This window comes from Capricornis sumatraensis, chromosome 1, assembly GCF_032405125.1.
Source record: "Capricornis sumatraensis isolate serow.1 chromosome 1, serow.2, whole genome shotgun sequence".
Classification (NCBI taxonomy): Eukaryota; Metazoa; Chordata; class Mammalia; order Artiodactyla; family Bovidae; genus Capricornis; species Capricornis sumatraensis.
The window spans coordinates 131,157,310-131,182,686 of NC_091069.1; the positions used below are offsets into that span (position 1 = coordinate 131,157,310).

A 25,377-nucleotide genomic window follows, 5' to 3' on the forward strand; every position below is an offset into this window, starting at 1 on the left:
TCCATGGGACACTCACTCTTTCTAGGAAAGTCAATAGATGGGATGAGTTTATTGAGAAAGAAACAGGATTAAAAATTCAATGACATAGGTTCCAAAAGTATCTGTTTAGAGCTTATATTCTCAATGTCAGGGCTTTCTGGTTATTGTCTGGGGACTTTTGGGATTGGCTTCTTGATGCTCAGGTGGATGATGTCAGCATCAAGAACAAGGGGTTTTAATTCTGAGAGTTTCTGGTGGTTGATGGTATTTAAGCATAGAGGATATTATTATTAATTTTTGTGCTGTAATATTCAAAAAGTGATATCTTTCTCTGAATGAAGTGTTTAAGTTAGAAAAGGCAGAATAACTCAATCAGACAAACTGAAGAGGTTGTTATATTTATCTTGCCAAATATGACCAATGGAAAAACAATGACTTTGCATCATATTTGGGTAGATTTTATAATCTATTTCAGTAAATAATATTTAAATAAGCTTCAGTGCAATATACAGTATATTTGGGAGGAAAAAAATCACATATAAAGTGATGACTAAATATGAAATCAGAAAAGCATAAATACTAATTTTTCAACTCTATAAAATTTTTAAAATCTCTATTTATTTATTTATTTATTTGTTGTGCAGGTAGTAGTTGTGACACGTGGGATCTAGTTCCCTGACCAGGGATAGAACCCTCAGCTCCCTGAATTGGGAGCTAGAGTCTTAGCCACTGGACCATGAGGGAAACCCATAATCTCTAAACAAGAAATGTTATATGAACTGAAAATTCTTTTCTAGCTTTACAACTTTATACATTCAATAACATGAAAGAAAAAGCATGTTAATTATGAGCAGAATTTACATAAATATAAAATATGAACGTGAACCAATGAGACATATATGCTTATTTAATGCAGTATTGAAAATTGTGATATGTTTAATTCAGTTGTATATTAGACAAAATCTCAGAGATAAGAAAATTTATTATATTTCTTTCATGTTCTCTGACATAAGTACACTGGATTAAAAAGCATCTGTTTGGATAATTAAACTTTCTGGGATATAGTTCATGGGATCGCAAAGAGTCAGACACGATTTAGCAACTAACTCACACACGCAATCTGGTATCAGCATTTGATGCCTTTTTGATCCCATTGTCCCTAAAAAACAGTCCATATCACAATTACAACTTCCTGTTTTGCTAATTTGATTAAGAATTTAGTTGTTAATTCATGTCCAATCTTTGCAACCCCATGGACTGTAGCCCGCCAGGCTCCTTGGTAAGAATACTGGAGTGGGTTGCCATTTCTTTCTCCCTGGGATCTTCCTGACCCAGAGATCAAACTCTGGTCTCTTGCATTGCAGGAGGATTCTTTCCTGACTGAGCCACCAGGGAAGCCCATTTATTGAGAATACAGGTGGCTTAAAAATCTCTTAGTAGTTTCCTTTTAAAATTAAAATGAATTTGAATGAAAAAAAATTTTGTTGAAGAATATATACTGTATTTCTAAATATTTTCCTTTAATTTTAACTTCAGACATATTTCTTTTATGGAAATATTTCATTTAGTAGACTAAAACTACTTTGCTATTGCTTATCGTGATTATATCTTTCACTTCTTTCTAAAGTAAATTTGTGTATCTCTGAGCCTTCTTAGGCAAATAAGGTATAGCTTATTTATCACAAGTATTTTCTGCCCCTGTGTGTTCAATACCACGATGTACAGTACAGAAGTAATTTAATGATATGGACCTTTACAGAGGATGATCAGGTTTTCTTTCTACCTGCAGATAGAGGAGATAATTGATATTTGCAAAGTTCCCTAGTTTTCCTAGTGTTCTTCCCAAATATATAGTTTTTTATTAAGTTATTGCCAACATCTGCTGGATCATGGTAAAAGCAAGAGAGTTCCAGAAAAACATCTATTTCTGCTTTATTGACTATGCCAAAGCCTTTGACTGTGTGGATCACAATAAACTGTGGAAAATTCTGAAAGAGATGGGAATACCAGACCTCCTGACCTGCCTCTTGAGAAATCTCTATGCAGGTCAGGAAGCAACAGTTAGAACTGGACATGGAACAACAGCCTGGTTCCAAATAGGAAAAGGAGTACGTCAAGGCTGTATATTGTCACCCTGCTTATTTAACCTATATGCAGAGTACGTCATGAGAAATGCTGGACTGGAAGAAACACAAGCTGGAATCAAGATTGCCGGGAGAAATATCAATAACCTCAGATATGCAGATGACTTATGGCAGAAAGTGAAGAGGAACTAAAAAGCTTCTTGATGAAAGTGAAAGAGGAGAGTGAAAAAGTTGGCTTAAAGCTCAACATTCAGAAGATGAAGATCATGGCATCCGGTCCCATCACTTCATGGGAAATAGATGGGCAAACAGTGGAAACAGTGTCAGACTTTATTTTTGGGGGCTCCAAAATCACTGCAGATGGTGAGTGCAGCCATGAAATTAAAAGACCCTTACTCCTTGGAAGAAAAGTTATGACCAACCTAGATAGCATATTCAAAAGCAGAGACATTACTTAGCCAACTAAGGTCCGGCTAGTCAAGGCTATGTTTTTTCCAGTAGTCATGTATGGATGTGAGAGTTGGACTGTAAAGGCTGAGTGCCGAAAAATTGATGCTTTTGAACTGTCGTGTTGGAGAAGACTCTTGAGAGTCCCTTGGACTGCAAGGAGATCCAACCAGTCCATTCGGAAGGAGATCAGCCCTGGGATTTCTTCGGAAGGAATGATGCTAAAGCTGAAACTCCAGTACTTTGGCCACCTCTTGCGAAGAGTTGCTCATTGGAAAAGACTCTGATGCTGGGAGGGATTGGGGGCAGGAGGAGAAGGGGATGACCGAGGATGAGATGGCTGGATGGCCTCACTGACTCGATGAACGTGCGTCTGAGTGAACTCCGGGAGTTGGTGATGGACAGGGAGGCCCGGCATACTGCGATTCATGGGGTTGCAAAGAGTCGGATACGACTGAGCGACCGAACTGAATAACTTTATGAAATATTGATATTTCTAAGGAAGATTGGCTAAAATCTCTAGACAGATAGACAGGGAGAATGAGAACTAAATGGCTGTGTCAAGGGAACCTATATAACCTAATTTACATAGCAGGTCAGGCCTCTCATGAAATTGTGAACAAATACAATAAAAAATGAACACCAGATTGCACTAATTTTAAATTTCAGCTACTACTGTATTCAGAAATTTTCCTCGATTTTTCTTCTTGTGTGATGAGTAATTAAGAAGTGAGGGATGATTAGCAGGTGTAACAATTCAAAAGAAAATATTCCACAAACTCCATGCAAGCATCTCTTGATAAACTGTTTTGATGAGTGAGTGAGTAAATAAAATGCTTCTATTTTTACACAGATATCTCTGTACTTTGTACATATTTGATCATTGATGCTTCATTTGGCATTATGTAGACATATCTATTCACCAAATTTTACTGGTTGGTTGTCAGAAACAGTAATAGCAAAATATCAAAGGCTGAATGAGAAGTATTTTAAAAATTCTATGTACTCATAAGTAAAATTTTAACTATGTAACATCCTCTTCAGTTCAGTTCAGTCGCTCAATTGTGTCCAACTCTTTGCAACCCCATGAATCGCAGCATGCCAGGCCTCCCTGTCCATCACCAGCTCCCAGAGTTCACTCAGATTCACGTCCATTGAGTCAGTGATCCCATCCAGCCATCTCATCCTTGGTCGTCCGCTTCTCCTCCTGTCCCCAATCCCTCCCAGCATCAGAGTCTTTTCCAATGAGTCAACTCTTCGCAAGAGGTGGCCAAAATACTGGAGTTTCAGCTTTAGCATCATTCCTTCCGAAGAAATCCCAGGGCTGATCTTCAGAATGGACTGTTTGGATCTCCTTGCAGTCCAAGGGACTCTCAAGAGTCTTCTCCAACACCACAGTTCAAAAGCATCAATTCTTCAGCACTCAGCTTTCTTCACAGTCCAACTCTCACATCCATACATGACCACTTAGTCTGGTGAAATAAAAGTCCTTGTGAGAATTATATGTTTTTTTGGAAGGGTACTCACAGAATAATAATCTCATATTTCTATTTCTAGTTTTGAGTCTAACCATAAAGTACACAAATCCAAAATTAAAATAATTATCATAAGAAAATAGACTAATGTTATTTTCTTATTTTCTTGTTTCTTCCACGTTCAGTTTGTGTTATTTAATGACAACATTATTTTCAATACAATTTTACACTTATGCCTTTCTGTAGTTCATTTATCTGGCACGAATAGTATTAATAGATAAAAACAATAATCAACATCCATTTGCTGTTGATAAGAATAGTAAATTATAATAGTAAATTATTATGGACCCCAAATGACAGAGCAGAAAATTAGGGTACGGACAAGTTAAGTCAAGTGGCAGGCTTACACAGGAAATAAATAGTGGCTAAGCTAGTATATAAACCTTCTGACCTCTAATTCGGGGCTTTCCACAACTGCAGTATTATTCTTCAATACCATGAAGCAAACTAAGTATCACAAATAGATCATCCATTTGTATCAGCCTTTGCTTTATGTGATTGGAATCTAAAATACCAAGTGATAAGGAATTGAAAGTCAGACTCTTTGCCCATTTTAGTGACTTTAGAACAGTCCTGAAGAGATTTGGTAATAAACAGACATTTACCAAGCTCATTTCTGTGGTCTGCTTTGTAGATATTTTGTTAACATGGGAGAAATAAGCTTTTTTAACAACTTATCTTGATTTCCTTTTATGCTAAGAGAAGACTCACATTCTGAAATATGTATTGCCTTATGGATTGCAGTTGGCAGCAGTTGTTAGTGTTAAAGATTCACACATTTCAAGTAAGATTGGATACATTTATATTTGTGTCAGGAGAAGAAATAATAGATTCTAAAAAGTTAAAGTGTTACCAAAAGGCAAAACATGGCATGTAACTGAAGAGATAGCAATATTCTTCCCTATTGAGGTTCTTTCCTCTAAGGCTTTGTTTTCTAACCAAAGTTTTGGCAAGCAAAATTTCTTTTTTTGTGTGTGGGATGGAGTCTTCTTTCACATCTCTGACTTTGAAAAGGAAACATGATTATTTAGATAAAGCACCTTAAATCTAAGGTGTAGGAAGGTATTTAGTGGAAAAGCAGACACTTAGCTTATGCTATTGTTACACAGAATATACTCTCTGTTGAAGTCTACTGAAAATACTTTCTCTAGCGTGTTGAAATTTCTTTTGCATCCAGCTCTATTATAAATACAACGTCATGACAACAGTGACATGACTTGTTTACAAGAGGGTGGTATAAACAGCAAATGTTCTCCCTTAAGACAGCTTTCTTGTTGAACTTCAACAGAAAAGGGAGAAACGTAGACGAGAGAACAGAAGGAAGTAGTCTTGAACATGTAAAGTCACATTGAAGGAAGAGGAAAAAGTGGCTGATAGTGTCTTTATGGTTTGCCTTCATTTTATATGTAAGGAAGGACCTTCAAATTGTATATGATCTTCAATGTGGAAGGTTATATATGGCCTATTAGAGTGTGCCTTAATATTTGAGGATATTACCTGGTCTGAAATTAACTAAATTAAAGAAATCAAACAAGGGAAGACAAAGGAAAATACTATAGAGATAGAAAGAGAGAGATGATCGAGAGAAAGATAAAAAGGAAGAGAGTTAGATCCCTAATATCTGCTCTAACCTGTCTTAGTCAACTTTCTGACCTGGGATGTTGCAACAGAAGCTCTCTGAAGGGATTTTAGATATAGGAATGCCCCTCCCATCTTTATGATTTTTGTTGTTGATAAATCGCTGAGTCGTGTTCGACTCCTTTCAACCCCGTGAACTTCAGCACGCCAGGCTCCTCTGCCCTTTACTATCTCCCGGAGTTTGCTCAAACTTATATCCGTTGAGTCAATGATGCCATCCAACCATGTCCTTATCTGTCATTCCCTTCTCCTTGTTTTGATGATCTTGTGTTAACCTTATATATTTTCCTAGAAATAATGATGGTCTGCATAACATTTCAGATTATACCTGATCATATTGCAAAATGCTAATTTGTTTCTTGCATGAGAAATAGAATGAAGTAAAAATAAGCTTAACTTTAGCACCTTGAATCATTATTGGGTCATGATTGCTAACTGTACCCTGATACTGAGTAAAGTGATGATTATTCTGAGCACCAGGGAAGCCTTAGAAGTATCCATGGGAGCACAGTGGTCTAGATGGAGGGGGTCCTGTCAGAGCTCCTTGGACCTGGGCATGGAAACTGGGTCCCTTCAGGTTAGGAAAAAATCACCTGGGTAAAATGGGTTGAATATTCTGGGTACAGCATCATGGATTTGCTAGTACAGTCTCCTCAGATTCTTTGGGACATGGATTTATGCTTGTGAAACTGTGGAATCATTGAAGCGTGTAAAGTGCATGGATTTTGTCATTAACATACACAACCATGAACCTCAGTATTGTCATTTCTTGGCAGGCAGGTGACCTCCCACAAGTAATTTCAACTCTCTGAATCTCTGATTTCTGTTATATCACACTGGGGTAGTATTGCCTCCTTGATAGGAATGTTTCAATATTAAATGATTCATTAAAATACTTTAGATATGATTAATCCTGAGGCAAATGCTGGTAAAGGAGTGAGTCACAGAGATATCCCAAGAGGTCTCAAAGCCTGGTCCTTGTGTGCACTCTTGCTATGTTGCTTCAGTCATGTCTGACTCTTTGTGACTTTACGAACTGTAACCCACCAGGCTCCTCTCTGTCCATGGGATTGTCCAGGCAAGAATACTGGGGTGGGTTGCCATGTCCTCTTCCAGAGGATCTTCCTGACCCAGGGATCAAAATTGTGTCTCCTGCATTGTAGGCAGATTCTTTACAGCTGAGCCACTGGGGAAACCCCTGGTCCCTGCACTCAGCCTTAAAGCTTTTTGAAGATAAGGACCAGATGCAGAAATTCTGTTGTGTTTTATAGTACACAATATGCATGTATTGGGACTTTAAGATTGGGTTGCTTCTTGGGATCAATTGTTCAGATTTCTTGGAGCCATGATAGTAAGACAATGAAGAAATAACAGTGATTATATCATTATGATGTTTGCAATTGGTCCTGTTCATTTCTTTTTAACATTTATTGAATCCCTGATATGTATCATGCCTCAAGCTAGATGCCATAGGTTATGTAAGGATACATAGGAGCTCCTAGGAGAAGAAATACATTTCTAATGGAGGACATTTATTAACACATGAAGCAGAATAAATAAATAAATGAATTGAGTGCAAAGTAGACGAACAAGACGCATATTGTGAGAAATCAGGAGGAGTGTTTATTTATAATCATTTGAGGAAAGAGGGTAGATGTCAGGAAAAGATGGTGAAAATCAAACTGTTGGACCCAAGTAGGATTGTAATAGTTTGAGAGACAAAAATACAGATAGGAAAATGTACAGCATGCACAAAGGCAGGGATCCATAAATATCCTTGAGTCTGTCCAAGGAAATGTTAGGAGATGTGTGGGGGATGCTAAAATATAGAGTGAGAAATCTTCGGTAAATCTCTTTGCTTCTTAGCCTATTTCTAGATATTGATGGCGATATTTTGGGGAAATTCCAACTTAAGTACATGTGAACAAATGAATAGCTAATTTTTATAAAAAAATAACAGGTCTCTGTACTAATTTTACTTAGATTATGGTAACAAATATTATATTTCCATTTTGATTTAAAATGATGAAGATGATGGCTAAAAATAAAATGAACCAAGTTTTATGCATGTTGCATTTTAACAAGTTGGATGTCTCATTGGAATGCACTGCCTCCTTGCTCCACATTTATTTTTGGAATTTAATAAGGCGCCTGTCATATCTGCCTCAAGGCTAAAAAACATCATGGGGGAGAAATCCAAAGTACTGTCATGTCTGAGTGACATGGAGCCAATTTTATTTTATTTTATTTTCAGGGGATGGCGGGGGGGTGGCTGAAATTAGCCAGCCTGACTTATGAAAAGGCACCGCTCCACCATCTGTTCTAAAGGCCTGTGCTGGTTAACTGGTAATGACATTGCCCAGTGACATTTGTCAGGTGGATTCAACTCAGAGAATCTGCAGAGGATTTTCATTAAAAAATTAGTTCTGTGCATTTTACTGCCAAGCTCATTCTCATGATAGATTCTGGTAGAATGCCACATATCTCCAGAAGTGGGTCTCATTACCTGAGAAACTTGGGAAGGTAATAACTTCTTTATTTCTTCTTTGTGCTCCCAGAGCACATAATTAACATACTGACTCATTTAGCTCAACTCTCCGTAGGATGAGGCTGTGTGAATACAGTGGAGACTACAGAGAAACTGTGGCAAACAAGTGGGGTTTCTGATTCTCATCTAGGGTGAGGAGAAAACTCTGCCATTTTCTGCTGCTTTCTTTCAAGCTGATGTTTACTACAATGAGACTTTAAAAAAAATAGAATCACAACATGTTAGGATTTAAATGGAACGATAATATTTTAAAGAACTTTAAGTAAAACCAGATATCTCAGAAAGATATTACTGTTGCTGAATTTTTTTATAAAATTGGAAGTCATAGTCAGCTGAAGGACCTGTCTGGGCATAAAAATAAATTGTGTACCTTATATAAGTATGCTGTTGTAATAATTGGAGTAAGTACTGCTAATATTTTGCTAATTAAGTCTTCATTAAAATCTATTATTTTTAGTAGTTACCATAATGAAAGACTGAAGGCAAAAGGAGAAGGCGGCAGAGGATGAGATGGTTAGATAGCATCACTGATTCAATGGACATAAATTTGAGCAAACCGTGGGAGATGGTAAAGGACAGGGAAGCCTGGCATGCTGTAGTCCAAAGGGTCGCAACAAGTTGGACATGAATGAGTGACTGACCAATAACATAGGGAACTAAGTTAAATAATGAGAACTTGAAACAGGTAAACATAGTACTGTTATGTCAGATAATATGTATTGTGAACAGAGTCAATTTGTAGTTGGTCAGCTCTTCTAACTATTATTTGGACTTTCCTGCCTCTTGGATAAAAGGAAAAGAAATAGTCTAAACTAATTTTTAATGAGTTTGTGGCTTCTTGAGCACAAAGAGAGATCCATTAGCTCTTCCCTTGAATTCCAGAAGACCCCTGAGCTAGGATTGAGAGTTGAGGTTGACTTTATAAAGTACCTAGTGTATATATAGGTATGTGTTGCATAGGTAAGTAAGGGAGGAAGATACCATTGTTAGACAAGTTTAACCTTGAAATTGTGTGGTTATACTCATTCTAATTCCAACTATATAGCTTGGATCAATCGTCAGTTTCATGGAAGATAATGTAATGGTAAGGCCAGATCTAAACCATTAGATACTGAACCACCATGTAAGAAATAAATGTGAAATTATGAGATAGCAAAATGAACTCAGCACCATGTGGAAGGTGCTACACATTTTAGCATTCTCAAAAAAATAGGAATCATGAGATATCAACTATCTTTTGACATGCTGGCAGTCAGCATTTTCTTTTCCTGATGGAACTCCAAGGCAATACTGAATGGATTCCCTAAAATATTCTGAAAGCCTTCAGGAAAGCATTTTAGCACTTTTCTGAGTAAACAATGAATTTAATTTAAATAAATTCATTCCTTGCAGACAGTCTGCCTTTTGATTATAGCTGGACTTCATCGTATTTTACACAACCTGTCTCTTTGGGGCAGAGTTTTTCAGTCAAAGAAACAGGAAGATTTATTGGCTGTTTAATCTGAATGTTTAGCTGGTTCCCAAACATTGCTTAGCTGGTCATTGATAACTGGTGCTGAAAGTTGAATGCAGGTGTGCTGAATGATGTATATTCAACTTTATGAAAGATTTAAGGTAAATATTAAAAAAGAAAAAAAAACAAGGGGACAAATTTTAAAATCTTTCATTCTTCGTAAACAATTGCATTTATTATTTTAGTGCTGATCTACCAAGAGAGGAATCATTCTGAACAGGCTGAAGCCTTTTGTCCGTGTCTCTGCTTACAGATTCCAAGCTTAGCACAACTTTATTTATCATAAATGTATCACTAGTGATACTTGCTGTGGAATTGTGTAATATTTCTCCCATGAGCAGCTCAGAATAGCTCCCAAGCTTTGAGTCTAGGCTTTATTCCTGGAGCTGGCAAGAGTAGGTTGTCATGGAGCGAGGGGAGAAATCAGCAGACTCTGTTTATGTTTTAGGTGAGAGGAGACAGTCTTTCTTCTGTATGATTTTAGAATTAGGCTGTACTGCAGGGGCATTAGTCTGAATGCCTAACAGAGGGTACTCTGCATATGGGGGATCAATTAGGGTCATGATAGTGATGAGAGTAATTCCATAGTCACATCTCAAATATGCGGCCAGTTGTCAAACTTGAATTATCCTCTCTCAAACACATGGACTTCTCTCCAGTAAGAATAACTGTCCTACTTAGAGTATTTTCCCTACAACCAGAAATCATGAATGATAGAATCGTCTTCCTTAACAGGCTTCCCTGGTGGCTCAGCTGGTAAAGAATCCGCTGGCAATGCAGGAGACCTAGGCTCTATCCCTGGAGAAGGAAATGGCAAGCCACTCCAGCATTCTTGCCTGGAGAATTCCATGAAAAAGCCTGATGGGCTACAGTCCATGGGGTCACAAAGAGTTTCTTTAACAGAAAGGCACATGTTGCTGACTTTGGAAATGTTATGTTCTATCCCCTGATAGCTCAGCTGGTAGAGAATCCACTCCCAATACAGGAGATCCCGGTTTGATCCCTGGGTCAAGAAATCCCCTGGAGAAGGGATAGGCAACCCACCCCGCTATTCTTGGGCTTCTCTGGTGGCTCAGATGGTCAAGAATCAGCTGGAGAGGAGAACAGTTACCCACTCCAGTATTCTGGCCTGGAGAATTCCATGGACTGTATATAGTCTGTGGGGTCGCAAAGAGCTGGACAAGGCTGAGTGACTTTCACTTTCTTTGAATTTATATATATATATATATATATATATATATATATTTACTATTTCTTTTAGCTTGATTTGTCTCCCAGATCTGCAACTTACCACCTGTTTGATGTTAAAATTATGTTGTTAAAGTAGTAATAGTGAAAGTGAAGTGAAAGTCACTCAGTTGTGTCCGACTCTTTGTGACCCCCATGGACTATTCAGTCCGTGGAATTCTCTAGGCTTTCCCTTCTCCAGGGGATCTTCCCAACCCAGGGATCAAACCCAGGATCAATCCCTGCATTGCAGGCACATTCTTTACCAGCTGAGCCACAAGGGAAGCCAAAGAATACCTGAGTGGGTAGCTTATCCCTTCACCAGGGGATCTTCATGACCTAGGAATCGAACCGGGGTCTCCTGCATTGCAGGTGGATTCTTTACCAACTGAACTATCAGGGAAGGCCAAAGTAGTAATAAATTTATGTCAGAGAAAAATTATTCAGTACAATGAGTTTAAGAGGTCATTTGATATAAGTTTTCTGGAACTTGAGCCCTCCAGTTTTATCCTCATAAAGGAAGATTCGTTATCAAAAACTTTTTAATTTGGATTTTTATTTAATTGATAACTGGAAAAAAAAAAAAAGAAGAAAAACCTAAGGCATTTTTTCTGGATTGTGTGAGAAGTACCTGTGACAAGGCATTCAGTTGTGACTTCTGTGCCTGTTACTTTTTTGGTTTACAGTTGGTTTTGTTCCAGATGATAGTTCTTTAATGTGTTTGATCTAGAGGCAAATACAGTTTTACTAATATGTGAGGCATTAGTGAAAAACAAAGAATTTACAGCACAGTAGGCTGTAAGAACAAAATGTTTGCTGGAGTTTGGATAGAAAAAGGTGAGTGGTTTCTGAATCGTTCACATGGTTCCTGAAAGGCTCAGATTAATATTGCAAGTGACGTTTAGTTTCAGCTACATAATACCATCTATCAAATTTAAATTAGGCTGTTAATCTAAATTTTAGAAGTGGCATAGTTTTATAACTAAATTTTTTTTTATTGCCCAAGACCATAAACTTATGAAACTTAAATCTAAGATTATATCTGTGAATTCATATATGTATTCAAGTAATATAAATAAATAATTATTAATATTAGGAGTCAAAAAGGATGTTTCTTTTAAAAATACTTCTTATACTAATCAAATTTGAGGATAGCTACCATATATGAGGGCCTTCCAGGTAGTTCAGGGGTAAAGAATTGCCTGCCAATGTAGGAGACATGGGTTTGATCCCTGGGTCGGGAAGACCCCTTGGAGAAGGAAACAGCAACCCCCTCCAGCATCCTTGCCTGGGAAATCCCATGGACAGAGGAGCCTGGTGGGCAACAGTCCATTAATCGCAAAGAGTTGGACATGATTTAGCGACTAAACAACAACAACATCCAGATACGATGATAATGATGATGACATCTAGGACTTAGATCCATAACCACAGAAAATTAAGAGCTGGCTGTAAAGTTCCAAAGTTTTGACTTACTGGTTTTTCCTGATTTTCCACATGTCAGTTTTAGTTGAGGAACCACCCTTCTAATGAAGCATTCCTAAGAAATTTTTTCTATATAAATACAGGAAAATCTTTGTTATGTCAGTCCAGTTCAGTCACACAGTTGTCTCTGACTCTTTGCAACCCCTTGGACTGCAGCATGCCAGGCCTCTCTGTCCATCACAAACTCCTAGAGCTTGCTCAGACTCATGTCCATTGAGTTGGTGATGCCATCCAACCATCTCATCCCCTGTCATCCCCTTTTCCTCCTGCCTTCAATGTTTCCCAGCATCAGGGTCTTTTCCAGTGAGTCAGTTCTTCCAATCAGATGTTCAGAGTATTGGAGCTTCAGCATCAGCATCAGTCCGTACAATGAATATTCAGGATTGATTCCTTTAGAATGGCCTGGTTGGATCTCCTTGCAGTCCAGGGGACTCTCAAGAGTCTTTTCCAACACCATAGTTCAAAAGCATCAGTTCCTCAGTGCTCAGCTTTCTTTATGGTCCAGTTCTGAGATCCATACATGACTACTGGAAAAGCCATAGCTTTGATGAGACAGACCTTTGTCGGCAAAGGAATATCTCTCCTTTTTAATATGCTATCTAGGTTGGTCATAGCTTTTCTTCTAAGGAGCAAGCATCTTTTAATTTCATAGCTGCAGTCATCATCTGCAGTTATTTTGGAGCCCAAGAAAATAAAGTCTCTCATTGTTTACCCATCTTTTGGCCATGAAGTGATGGGACTGGACGCCATGATCTTTGTGTTTTGAATGTTGAGTTTTAAGACAGCCTTTCCACTCTCCTCTTTCACTGTCATCAAGAGGCTCTTCAGTTCCTCTTCACTTTCTGCCATAAGAATGTTGTTACCTGCATATCTGAGATTATTGATATTTCTCCTAGCAATCTTGATTCCAGCTTGTGCTTCATACAGTCTGGCATTTCTCATGATGTACTCTGCGTATAAGTTAAATATTCAGGGTGACAGTATACAGCCTTGACATACTCCTTTCCAAATTTGGAACCAGTCCATTGTTCCATGTCTAGTTCTAATTGTTACTTCTTGACCTGCATACAGATTTCTCAGGAGGCAGGTAAAGTGGTCTGGTATTCCCATCTCTTGAACGATTTTCCAGTTTGTTGTGATCCACACAGTCAAAGGCTTTAGCTGTCGTAGCATACTGGTCTTCTACTTACTTCAAATTGCTGTAATTCATAGTAGCATTTTAATTTTAGAGCTTGAAAGGCCTGGAACTGAATTCTATCACAGCTTTGGATGGATTTACTTTGTAATGTTGATCAAGTTATTTAGCTAGGGTCATTTCAGTCTCCTCATCTGTAAAATGCAGGCCCTCAGTGTACCTGGAAGATTACTTTGAGTCTTTGTTGTTCAGTCAATAAGTGGTGTCCGACCCTTTGTGACCCCATGGACTGCAGCACGCCAGGCTTCCCTGTCCTTCTCTATCTCCTGGAGTGTGCTCAAACTCATGTCCATCAAGTTGGTGATGCTGTCCGACCATCTCATCCTCCCTTATCCCCTTCTCCTTTTGCCTCCAATCTTTCCCATCATCAGGGTCTTTTCCAATGAGTCAGCTCTTTGCATCAGGTGGCTAAAGTACTGGAACTTCAGCTTCAGCATCAGTCCTTCCAGTGAGTATTCAGGACTGATTTCCTTTAGGATGGACTGGTTTGATCTTCTTTCTGTCCAAGGGACTGTCAAAAGAGTCTTCTACAGTACCATAATTCAAAAGCATCAGTTCTTCAGCACTCATCCTTCTTTGTGGTCCAGCTCTCACATCTGTACATGACTACTGGAAAAACTATAGCTTTGACTACAGAGACATTTGTTGGCAAATTGATGTCCCTACTTTTTAATATGCTGTCTAGGTTTGTCATAAATTTTCTTCCAAAAAGCAAACATCTTTTAATTTCATGGCTGCAGTCACCATCTGCAGTGATTTTGGAGCCCAAGAGAATAAATTCTTTGAATTTGATAATGGTTGAAAATTCCTGGAGTTGACTGGCTCCTATTGCGCTTTCAACAAATGTTCAGCATTACGCCATTCTATCGTCATACAGGTGGAAATACTATCTCCCTTTCCCCTTCAGCATCTCTTCTCCCTGGCTCCTCTTGCTCAAGGCAAGGTGAAGCTGGGGCCACATGCCTAAGTGTGGTATATCTCAGGCAGAAATCTGCCCTAACCTTAGCAGTTGACTGGTTTTACTTTTTTGATTTAAACATCATTTTCATCTTTTTTTAAAAGGTAAATTAGTACAGCTAGTCAAAATACTTGCAGTTTGTTGGCCATGACTGAGTTGTGAAGATAAAATAGCAGCTGAGGCAGACACGGGTCTTGACCTTCAGAATCAAACATGGATGTGTTAACTGACAAGAAGAGATGCTCTCTTTGACGTTGTCCACATTTCATTTCTTTTTTTTTTTTGTGATACACCTGGGTTGAGTGTTTGCTTTTTTGTGGCCTTTATTCATAAATGAGGAGAGACCACTCTTCTTTTAAAAATAAAACCAAACCTGATGCTTAATATGTTGACTTGGAGTGACAAATGTATGCTGGGCTTATTCATAAGTCACTTCACTCATATTTAATGGAACTTGATTTTTTTCCAAAGAGTAAACAGTTTGCATCTTCTTTTTAATTTAGCGATAAAACCGTTTTGTAAATGAATTCTAACTGGGCACCTGTTTAGAAAAGGTGACTTATTCTGTTTAGGAAAATTAAAATAATTTAATTTAAAAACATTGAATTAATTTATATAGCTGGTTGTATTAACCTTAAATTTATGTTGCTTTGAAAAATATGTGGGAGCTCTGACATTGGCATTAGACATGTGTGTGGAGCTTTTTAAGATCCCAGCTAAAGAGATTGCAAGTAAGTTTTTGAGAAGTAAGCACACTATAGGAGTCCTCAGTTGGCATGTCTCTGCATTTTTCCAGATGGCCAACAGATGTTTATATTTGTGTAAAGAGGGGACTGCCTCTGAAGTACACGATTTCAACACTAAAATTTTGACTTTAATGAGAATATTAGAACGGTTGCTCCTCGGAGATGGTTTCAAAAGTTGAATTCAGAAATCAACAGAGTAAGTTCATAAAGGCCAAAGAAGTATATCTGCAAACTGAGTCAAATATTTAAATATATTTGCAGGGAAGAGGTATTTAAAATTAAATCAAGTGTAGAAAAATAATTTCTCTAGAAGTAATTTACATAAAAAGCTGTGTGCTGTAAACTGAAGAAGTATAGTGTTCATTGCATGGCTCCATTTCAGAAGAAGCTGTCTTCAATTTTGTCTTTTAAAGGTCAAATCTAGTATTACCAAAGAGTTATGAAATGTATGTCTTGACATGAAACAAAGTTTTCTCCTGGATTAAAAAAAAAAAAATCTAGTTGGGTAATAAAAATCATACAGTATGGTCAATAGGTGTGAATGAATTTAAAATGATGCAAAATCAGAATTTTTTTCTTCTTTGCTGCTGAGAAATGACAACATATATTGGCACCATGAAAATGGCATATTCTCCCATCTAAATATTTGGATTTCTTCCATAAGAAGATTGTGGCTTTAATAGACACAGATGTGGATTCTAAGCTCTAGAGGCAGTAAGCAGGAATTAATGGTTAAGAAACAGCCTAGAAACATGAATAGAAAAATTGACATGAAACAAAACTTGTAATCTATTATATTTGAAATGCAGTATTATAAATAGTAAAAAGGATACATTATAGTTATTGTTTAGGTGCTAAGTTATGTCCAACTCTTTTGTGACCTCATGGAGGGCAGCCCGCTTAAGCCCCTCTGTCCATTGGATTTTCCGGGCAAGAATATTGGAGTGGGTTGCCATTTCCTTCCTCAGGGTATCTTCCCAAACCAGGCACCTAACTCAAGTCTCCTGAATTGGCTTGCAGATTCTTTACCACTGAACCATTGGGGAGCCTGAAAAGGAACATATTGAACATAATTTTTCTTTTCATTTTCTGTTGTTTGCTTTGCTTAATTACTGTATTTAAAGAGAATTTAGCTAAGTAGTCACTTATGATTTGGTTTGACAAGGTATTAAATCTATTGTTTTGTTTTTTTCTTTAAAGGCATCATCTTCAGTTATTCTAGTGAATAGTGGATGTTCACATTTTATTTGGATCAATGTAAAACTTAGTTTTCCTAATGTGGTTGCTGTTTTTCAGAAAGTAAGAAGACATAAAACTTAGAAGTAACTTTGCAATGTAGTTAGTAATTAAGACATTTCTTTTTGGCACTTTTTGAGAGAATGATGATTTTATCTCCTTTATCTAAGCTAAGGACATAAAATCTTAAAACAAAATTACCAAAAATTCTTACCATTAGTCCATGTGAGGCTCAGATAGAATGCCGTTCAGAACTGCTAGAAAAGAGGGAAGAGTTATTCTACATTTTAAATTTTTATTTTATTACAAGGTGTTTATATTATTAATCTCTTTTTTGGTTGTGAAATTAGAATGAGAAGTTGAACCACTTTTAAATTAAATCATTTGTTAAAGGCCTACTCTGTTTTAGGCACTCATTTCAGTTACATTTATTTAACCTTTATTTCCTTATTGAACCAGCATTTCATTTGACAGAAGAGGAAACCGAGGATCAAAGGGGTTAAGTGTCTTGTTCAGAGTCACTGGGCAGAAAAGTGGTAGAATAGAAAAAAAGTCCCAGTTCTTCTGAACCAAGCTTTAATGACCTTTTCATTAAACTTCAGTTGCCAGTTTTGTGCATCAGAGGCAGGCTACTGTATCTTTTCTCAGAGATAAAAAATATATTGACTTGCAAAGTTTAAACTGTGCTTTTGATGAAAAAACTAGAGAGGGTAAGATTAAGATTCCAAATATCAAGGGATGTAGGATTGAGTTTAACACTGGGGACTGGGTTTTTTAATATATATATATATATATTTAATATATATATAATAAACATACAAATGTGATATTACTCAGTGAAAGTAGAGGAGACAAGAACTTTTTGGAGGTTTTGAAATCAAATTCAGTAAAATGAGTCTGAAAGTAGAGAAAGCCTTTCTTACACGTTCCTTTAAGTATAAAGAAAAGTGTAGGCAAAATGAAAATTTGTAAGAATTAATGAAACAAGCTGAGTGTAAAGTGGCTCGTGTTTTTAAAACAATTCAATACTGAGTAGACATAGTGTAGATAATGTATTTAAGCTCCAATCTTTAGGATTAGACCATGTGACCACAAATCTCCAGCGCCACCTAGTGGTGGCAAGTTTGTTTCTTAGGTTCCCTGAGCGAGAAAAATTAACCTCTAAAGTGCTGAATACTAGTAGAAGATGCGGTTGGTTCTGAACCCAGGAAACAGTCTGGGGGGACACAGTTACTATGCACGCTCTTACTAGAGCAGTTCAGAAGCCCCATAGATTTGGAGAACAAAGCTCTTTTATAGACATCAGAGGATAAAGACGTGAACAAGAATAGAGACTAAATTTCATTTTAGATTCATGTTCATGGTAGAAGAAAACATTCTTTTTATGCAGCTCTCTAACATCAATACTATTTTCATCTAGAAAAATATGTTTTAATTTACTTTGTAGAAAGCAATGAGAAAAGAGTCTTGCCAAAAGTAATGCATGGGTATATGTGAAAAACTTGCGGTTTCTTCTCACATTTAGCTGTGCTCGTGATACTGACCAGTGTTTCTGTCTGGAGGTTGGACATTTTCTGTAGGTTGTATGCCAGCTTTGTTGTCAGCCTTGAGCATGTGTTTCAATTATCACATCAAAAAAAAATCTTTGATTCCAAAATGATCAATTATTGAAGCTCTCTGTATGTGATAGCTAATGTGTCTATAAACTCATTAACCCAATGAAGCCACCTAATTGTCAACAGTTGATCAAAATTTGGTTTGTCTTTAGATAATTTCTCTTTAGCTGCCAGTGATCCTCTGGTTTTAACTTCACTGGCAGAAATGGTGCTAACAGAACAAGAAGAATAGATGACAACAAAAGAGAAATTTGAGACACTATTTTATTATCCTAGAAAAAATTCTAAAAGTCAATACTTAAGTATCATTATATTACTGTTATTATATTTTATAATGTTTAAGAATGTTTGTGATGCATCTTTGCACAAAAAACCAGGTCTGTACCAATTACAAGGTATGTGATTTGGGAAAATCATTTAATCTCTTTCCTTCAGTGCATGATGAGGATGCCACCAAGGTCATAAAGTACAAACAGAGGTCACAGAAGTTAAGTCCTTAGTGTGCTTTTCAATAAGTTTGTGAAAATGATACTCAAAACATTCTCTTTTATTAGCATAAACATCTTCTCATATCTTATTTAGCTTAAAGACAGTAGGAGGTTTAAGCATTAGTACAAAAATTTAGTACAAAAAACTTCCAGGATTGATCAATTGGTATTCTAAAGGACTTTATTTGTGGAAAACACTGATGGAGAAAGGAGAAAAGAAGAATAAGTTACTCTCAAGACAGCCTTTTGCTAAGAGCAGAGGATGAAGCCAAGGCTGACAGGGAGCACGGAAACAAACAAACCCTGGCACCCTCTGAGTAAGGCAGCCTGGTTACCCCGGTAATTTACATTGCGCACCAGTGATTTCCTAGGGAATTCTTAGATCCTTTTTGAAAATGGTCTCCGCATTACACACTCATACAGCACTGCTAATGAAAGCCCTTCTAGAATACAACCTCATTAACTCTCGCTTTTTGCTAATCCACAAATTCTATCCTTCTTGGTGGACACCTGGTGGTCCCCCTCCCCTCCCCATGTCTCAGCAGAGATATAATTGCCAAGGAGTGGCGCGAGGTTTCGCATTACCTAGTTGTGTGGCTGATGCAGGCTCTTCCATGAGTCTGTCTGTTGTCAATAATTAAGAGCTATGAAAACACTTGGCTAATTTACACTTGATAATCTGCATTGAGGGTCCCTGTGATCACCAGCTTCTCTTTTATTATTTAACTACACGTGGTGCACAAATTAGACTGAGCTCTCAGCAAACCGTATCAGGGAAAAGTTTGGCTTTTCAGCACACAGGATGTAGCCCAAAGGTTATGACTAGGCAGAACAAACAACCCTTTGGATGATCTTTATTGCTGAGAAGCTTCACAGAGCATGTGGGACATTAGAAGCTCTTTTGAACACTGAAATGATAAGGCCTGGGAAAACTTAATTGGCAAGCTGTTGTGGTCAAATGCAGAGACCATGAAAATGGGCAGGCACTTTGAATGTGCATAGAACACTAGAAAAGTATTTCTAAAAGACCTATTGCTAGACCAATAGGAAATCACTATATATCGACTAAAAGAAATAAAAGTGTTAATTTTTAGAAAGTGCAAACTCTCAATAACAATAAAGAAGGGCAAAATAGTCTGTGTGTAAACAGTGAAACTGGAAATGAGTGCTCAGCTGTATTCTACTCTTTGCAACCCCATGTACTGGACTGTAACCCACTAGGCTCCTCTGTCCATGGGATTTCCCAGGCAAGAATACTGGAGTGGGTTGCCATTTCCTACTCCAAGGGCTCTTTCTGACTCAGGGATCAAGCCTGTGTCTCCTGCATTGGCAGGCAGATTCTTTACCACTGAACCACTTGGGAAGCCAAAAACAGTGAAAAACAGCTGGTAAAAAAAAAAAAAAGTCAGTTGTATTTTCAGCAACATTATTTCAGCAAAGGATTGCTTACCTAACTAATCTGATTATTTCAATGGCATTCAGGGCCTTTATAATTTTCTGCTTCCAGCTTAAGAAGTGAGAGATTGGTGGTGTAACTAAAGATGTTGTTACCAGTATTTTCAGATTCCATTACAGGTTAAGACACAATTGAGAAAAAATGAGTAATAAGAAAAAATACCACAAAGATTTTTGATAATGATGTGTCACGATATGTTATTTGACTCTATCTCATAAATAAAATGCTTTGTTATAATGTCATTTAAGCATTTCTTCAACTAATGTCATGAGTGGAATCTGGAGCAAAATAATGTGTATTAAATTTTGCTAGCATATGCAAAAGATGAGTTTTATATCCTACTGATAAGCCACATTCTGTGAATTTGAAGTAATGAGCCAGCATGTCAGAGGATCACGGAAAGTATGTATCAGTTCAGTTCAGTCACTCAGTTGTATCCGACTCTTTGCGACCCTATGAATCACAGCACTCCAGGCCTCCCTGTCTATCACCAACTCCAGGAGTTCACCCAGACTCATGTCCATTGAGTCGGTGATGCCATCCATCCATCTCATCCTCTGTTGTCCCCTTCTCCTCCTGCCCCCAATCCCTCCCAGCATCAGAGTCTTTTCCAATGAGTCAACTCTTCACATGAGGTGGCCAAAGTATTGGAGTTTTAGCTTCAGCATCAGTCCTTCCAATGAACACCCAGGACTGATCTCCGTTAGAATGGACTGGTTGGATCTCCTTGCAGTCCAAGGGACTGTCAAGAGTCTTCTCCAGCACCACAGTTCAAAAGCATCAATTCTTCGGCACTCAGCTTTCTTCACAGTCCAACTCTCACATCCATACATGACCATGGGAAAACCCATAGCCTTGACTAGATGGACCTTTCTTGACAAAGTAATATCTCTGCTTTTGAATATGCTGTCTAGGTTGGTCATAACTTTTCTTCCAAGGAGTGTCTTTTAATTTCATGGCTGCAGTCACCATCTGCAGTGATTTTGGAGCCCAAAAAATAGTCTGACACTGTTTCCACTGTTTCCCCATCTATTTGCCATGAAGTGATGGGACCAGATGCCATGATCTTCATTTTCTGAATGTTGAGCTTTAAGCCAACGTTTTCACTCTCCTCTTTCACTTTTATCAAGAGGCTTTTTAGTTCCTCTTCACTTTCTGCCATAAGGGTGGTGTCATCTGCATATCTGAGGTTATTATTATTTCTCCTGGCAATCTCGATTCCAGCTTGTGGTTCACTCAGCCCACCGTTTCTCATGATGTACTCTGCATATAAGTTAAATAAGCAGGTGACAATATACAGCCTTGACGTACTCCTTTTCCTACTTGAAAAGTATGTATAGGACATTACAAAGGTAGATTCAAACCCACTTGTATGAATTTCAAGTGAAAGTGTAGCTGCAAATTTTAGATCAACCGTAAGGTTAAAAATGGGATTAGCTGGTCTAAGTAATAACCAACATAATTGAACTAGGTAACTACCAGGGAAGCCCTTATGTAATCTCTGTTAATCTCCCCAGTTAGGTGAGGCAGAAAAAATTTTTTTCTCAGTGGCTAAGTCGAAGATCTCTCTCAGTAAATGTCACATTGCACTTTAAAATATGTGGGTTATTATCAAACGTTCTTTCATATTGATTTCTAACATAATTCCACAGTGGTAAGAGAACAGATTGTATGATTTCAGTACCTTTTGTACTATGAAATTTTTATACCTTGTTTTATGTCTCTCTATATGTTCCAAATTCTTCTAGTTTGCAATCTATGGGAACTTGAATAGAATTTTATCCTACTGTTGTGTGAAAATTGTATTAATCTTAATTATGTTAAATTGGTTCACAGTTCTTTTCATGTTTACTATATTCTTCTACTTCTCTGTATGTGCATTCTATTAATTTTTAAGAGATTGATATTGAAACTCCAACTAAAAATACTTCAAAATAACTGTAACATATAGGTGAACTATATGTAACCTTGTTCTGTATTTTCTGAGTCTCCTGTAAATGTGTTATCATACTTTCATAATTAAAAAATAAATACAAATTAAAATATGGTCCCAAAAAGAGATATTAAGAAAAGATGAAAATGAGCAGAGCTTAATATTAGAAATTGGCAAAATAAAGAGCACTGACAAAAAGGGGATGATTATATGCTAGCTGATGTTCTTTTACAAACCCTTATTTGCTGAAAGTTTACCTTAGCGTTTCATTTCAGCAGCTGAAAATGATAAAAGATTAAGAGATATGAAAAATTACATGCCATTTCACAATCACTTCCGTGTTTTGTCTGTTTGTCCCACTGTGATGGTTCAGATGGTTCCATTTGACCCTCACCTCTAGCTGTTCCAGCCTCAGAACCAGTATTTATTGCCACATATGGGCTGTGCATGGCAGCTGCAAAATCCAGATGCCAAGCTTTGGAATGTATTTTTACAGCAACACCATCTGGGGCTCTGGCCAGCCTCCTTCTTTATTGTCTGTTGGATGTTTGCACTAATTGCTTTGCTGGGCCGTGGTGCTACCTGTGGGACATGCTGAGGGTCAGGCTGTTTATGAGATCCGCTTGTCATGTTGGTTAGAATTTCCCTTTAAACTGCTCTCCCATGCTATCAACTTATTCCTCTTAATGTATTTGCAATGTCCTATAGAAGTCATAAAACAGGTGGTCCTTGAGTCTAGGAAAGAAGAGGGCTGTTCTCATAGCACTGGGGCAGGATGTCTTCCATGGATGTGCAGCAGCTTCTTGGTGGATATAGGGGAAAATATGAACAGCCTTCTAATTCATCAAATATACTCTTGGACACATTTTTTATTTAAGACATACTTCATTATAACTCTTTTCCCACTTATTGAAACAGTGTATTCATCTCTAATTGAGGTGATAATACTCCACAGCACAACTAAACTATTTCTCAGCAATCAATGGACTGAGATTCCATTGAATTACTTTGAGGATTCCCTGGATGGCTAAGATGTCTATTTGTGATCCTTAGAACTGTGCTTTAAGAAGTTTCTCGAAGGTGAACCAAGCTGATGCACTGATTTGAACTCCAGTAAACCCATCATTTGAAATGAAGCAATAAGGCATAAAGAAGATTCAGCTCAAACGGTAATTTAGTGTGTTGTATTTGGCAAGAGGAATTGGCTCTGAGAGTTTAAATGACTTACCCAAGGTCACACAAGCCATAGATCCAGAGAGGAGGTGGAGATGCAGTTAGTGCAATTATTTGATGACAGTGGGACTGACAGGAAAGTCAATCATGATAATCGAATCCCTGAAATGATTAAATGACCTAATAATCGTGCACCGTCCCCTTCACTTTCCCTTCTCTGACACTTGTGCTGCCCTAGTGGGTAATCTCACCTTTGGCAGTGACTTTGCAGATAGAGGATATGGAGCAAGGCTAAAACCAGGCAGAAACATGAAGGAAACCACATCGGTTGATTCCTGGAATCTGAACTTCATGGGAATTTAAAAGATAGGCTACCAACCCAGAATTAGTGATGACATGAGGTATTCCCAGGCTCCTGGTTTCTAATTGACCTGTCACATATCCAAGGAGGTATCTCTGGGCAAAGAGAGAGTGCGGGAAGACAGTTGAGTGGGGATCTGCCTCCGCATTCTTTGTCTGCTATAGAAACAAAGAGCTGCATTTTAAATAAAGCCAGGTAGGGAGAGAGAAACAAGACCCTCATCCTCACCTCTACCCACATGGCAAATGCGTGCTTGGGAAATGCCCAGGGGTTCACAGAAACAGCCTCTCAAGTTCTGCAGCCACTTAAGAAAACAGTGACAATTAGATCCAAGGGAAAGGTGATATTCTCCTCAAAGACACTTTAAATAGGAATGAGCTGTTCAAGCTTTTCTGTAGACTGAGGATAGATCTTTTAAAATGATATTTAGTCTTGAACAAGACATATTACTATACTATGTTGTCAGTTCTCTAAGGAAATGGCATAAAAGGGAGCTGTTATTGTGGCTTAATCCTTTGTTCTGGAGAATCTGCTTTCATATACAAGGATATGTTTTAATCAGAAAGCACAACAATGTTACTATTCATATATCCGCAGTGGAATGCTGAGATCTAAGATACACAGTCATGTATGCTCCTGTATGCATATTTGTGTACATATATTTTAAAAACTTGGTTTATTACCTCAGTTGGAAGAAAGTCTACTTTCTACAAAGAAACTACTGCAAAAACCTATGGTTGTTCTGTTGTAGAAAGAATTCATTTCAATTTCATCTTTTGTGTGAATGAGATGGGAGAAAAGTTTATAGTACTCCAAAATATCCTTACATTGATTGACATATTCTCAGGCCTTCTGAAAAACAGTAGTTTACAGCTACCAACCTGGTAATTTTCTCTGCCTCAATTTTGTACATTATTTTGCTTGCTGGAAAATAAACATTTCACAGAATTGTTATGGTTGGGAACAAATGCATCACCTACTCCATCATTTCATACAGTAGACAGAGGATATCTTTGAGATGAAGCACAAACAAACTGATGTCCTCAGTGAACCAATAAGTTATATGTGGTGTATAATGTCTAGTGATTGAGAAACATATCAGAGGGTTCTATTGTTTTGCCTTTGTTTAGATATGTATGTTCTGCAAATTGAAAAATGGCAACATTGTGGTTAAGATGTGCAAGAGGTGGAAAAAATAGTGAGTTCATGATCAATTTGACCTATGTTAAAATTCCACAAAGGACTCACAAAAGGGCACTTGTGTTGATAGGTGTATGGGGAGTTGTACCTTCACAATGAGTGAGTGTTCTCTTCATAAAAGTCTTCTGATGGACCTTGGTTATACATCTCTGTATGTAATGGATTGCAAGTGAAGAAACTCTTGGGGGTTCTTTTCAAGTTGAACCTGGAAGTGGGGAGCAAGCTTTGAAGGTGGCTTTGGGGGCAGAGGATATGTACACGGTTGCAGCAACAGGAACATGCACACACACCAAGAATCCAACATGTATAATGAAAAACTCCCCAGATAAAGTATATAAAAAATGGTTAAAAACGACTTGGGAAGTCATGCATATTTTAACCATTGTCATTTAGCATCATAAAACAAGGTTGAGATATTATAAAATAGGCAAGTGTCACATTCAGTCTTTGAGAGAGCAGATAAGCTTGATGATGAAAAGGAGGGGGAGGATGGACGTGACGACTGTGGTGATGAAGATGTGCTGTGCGTGGCTAAGTCATTTCAGTCGTGTCTGACTCT

At 37.7% G+C, this 25,377-nt stretch overlaps 1 protein-coding gene across 1 annotated transcript in view; it reads left to right on the forward strand.

Annotated features, from left to right (window-relative positions):
• ROBO2 (roundabout guidance receptor 2) overlaps positions 1–25,377 on the forward strand; it is a 652,483-nt gene that overhangs the window by 209,106 nt on the left and 418,000 nt on the right. The window lies entirely within an intron of this gene.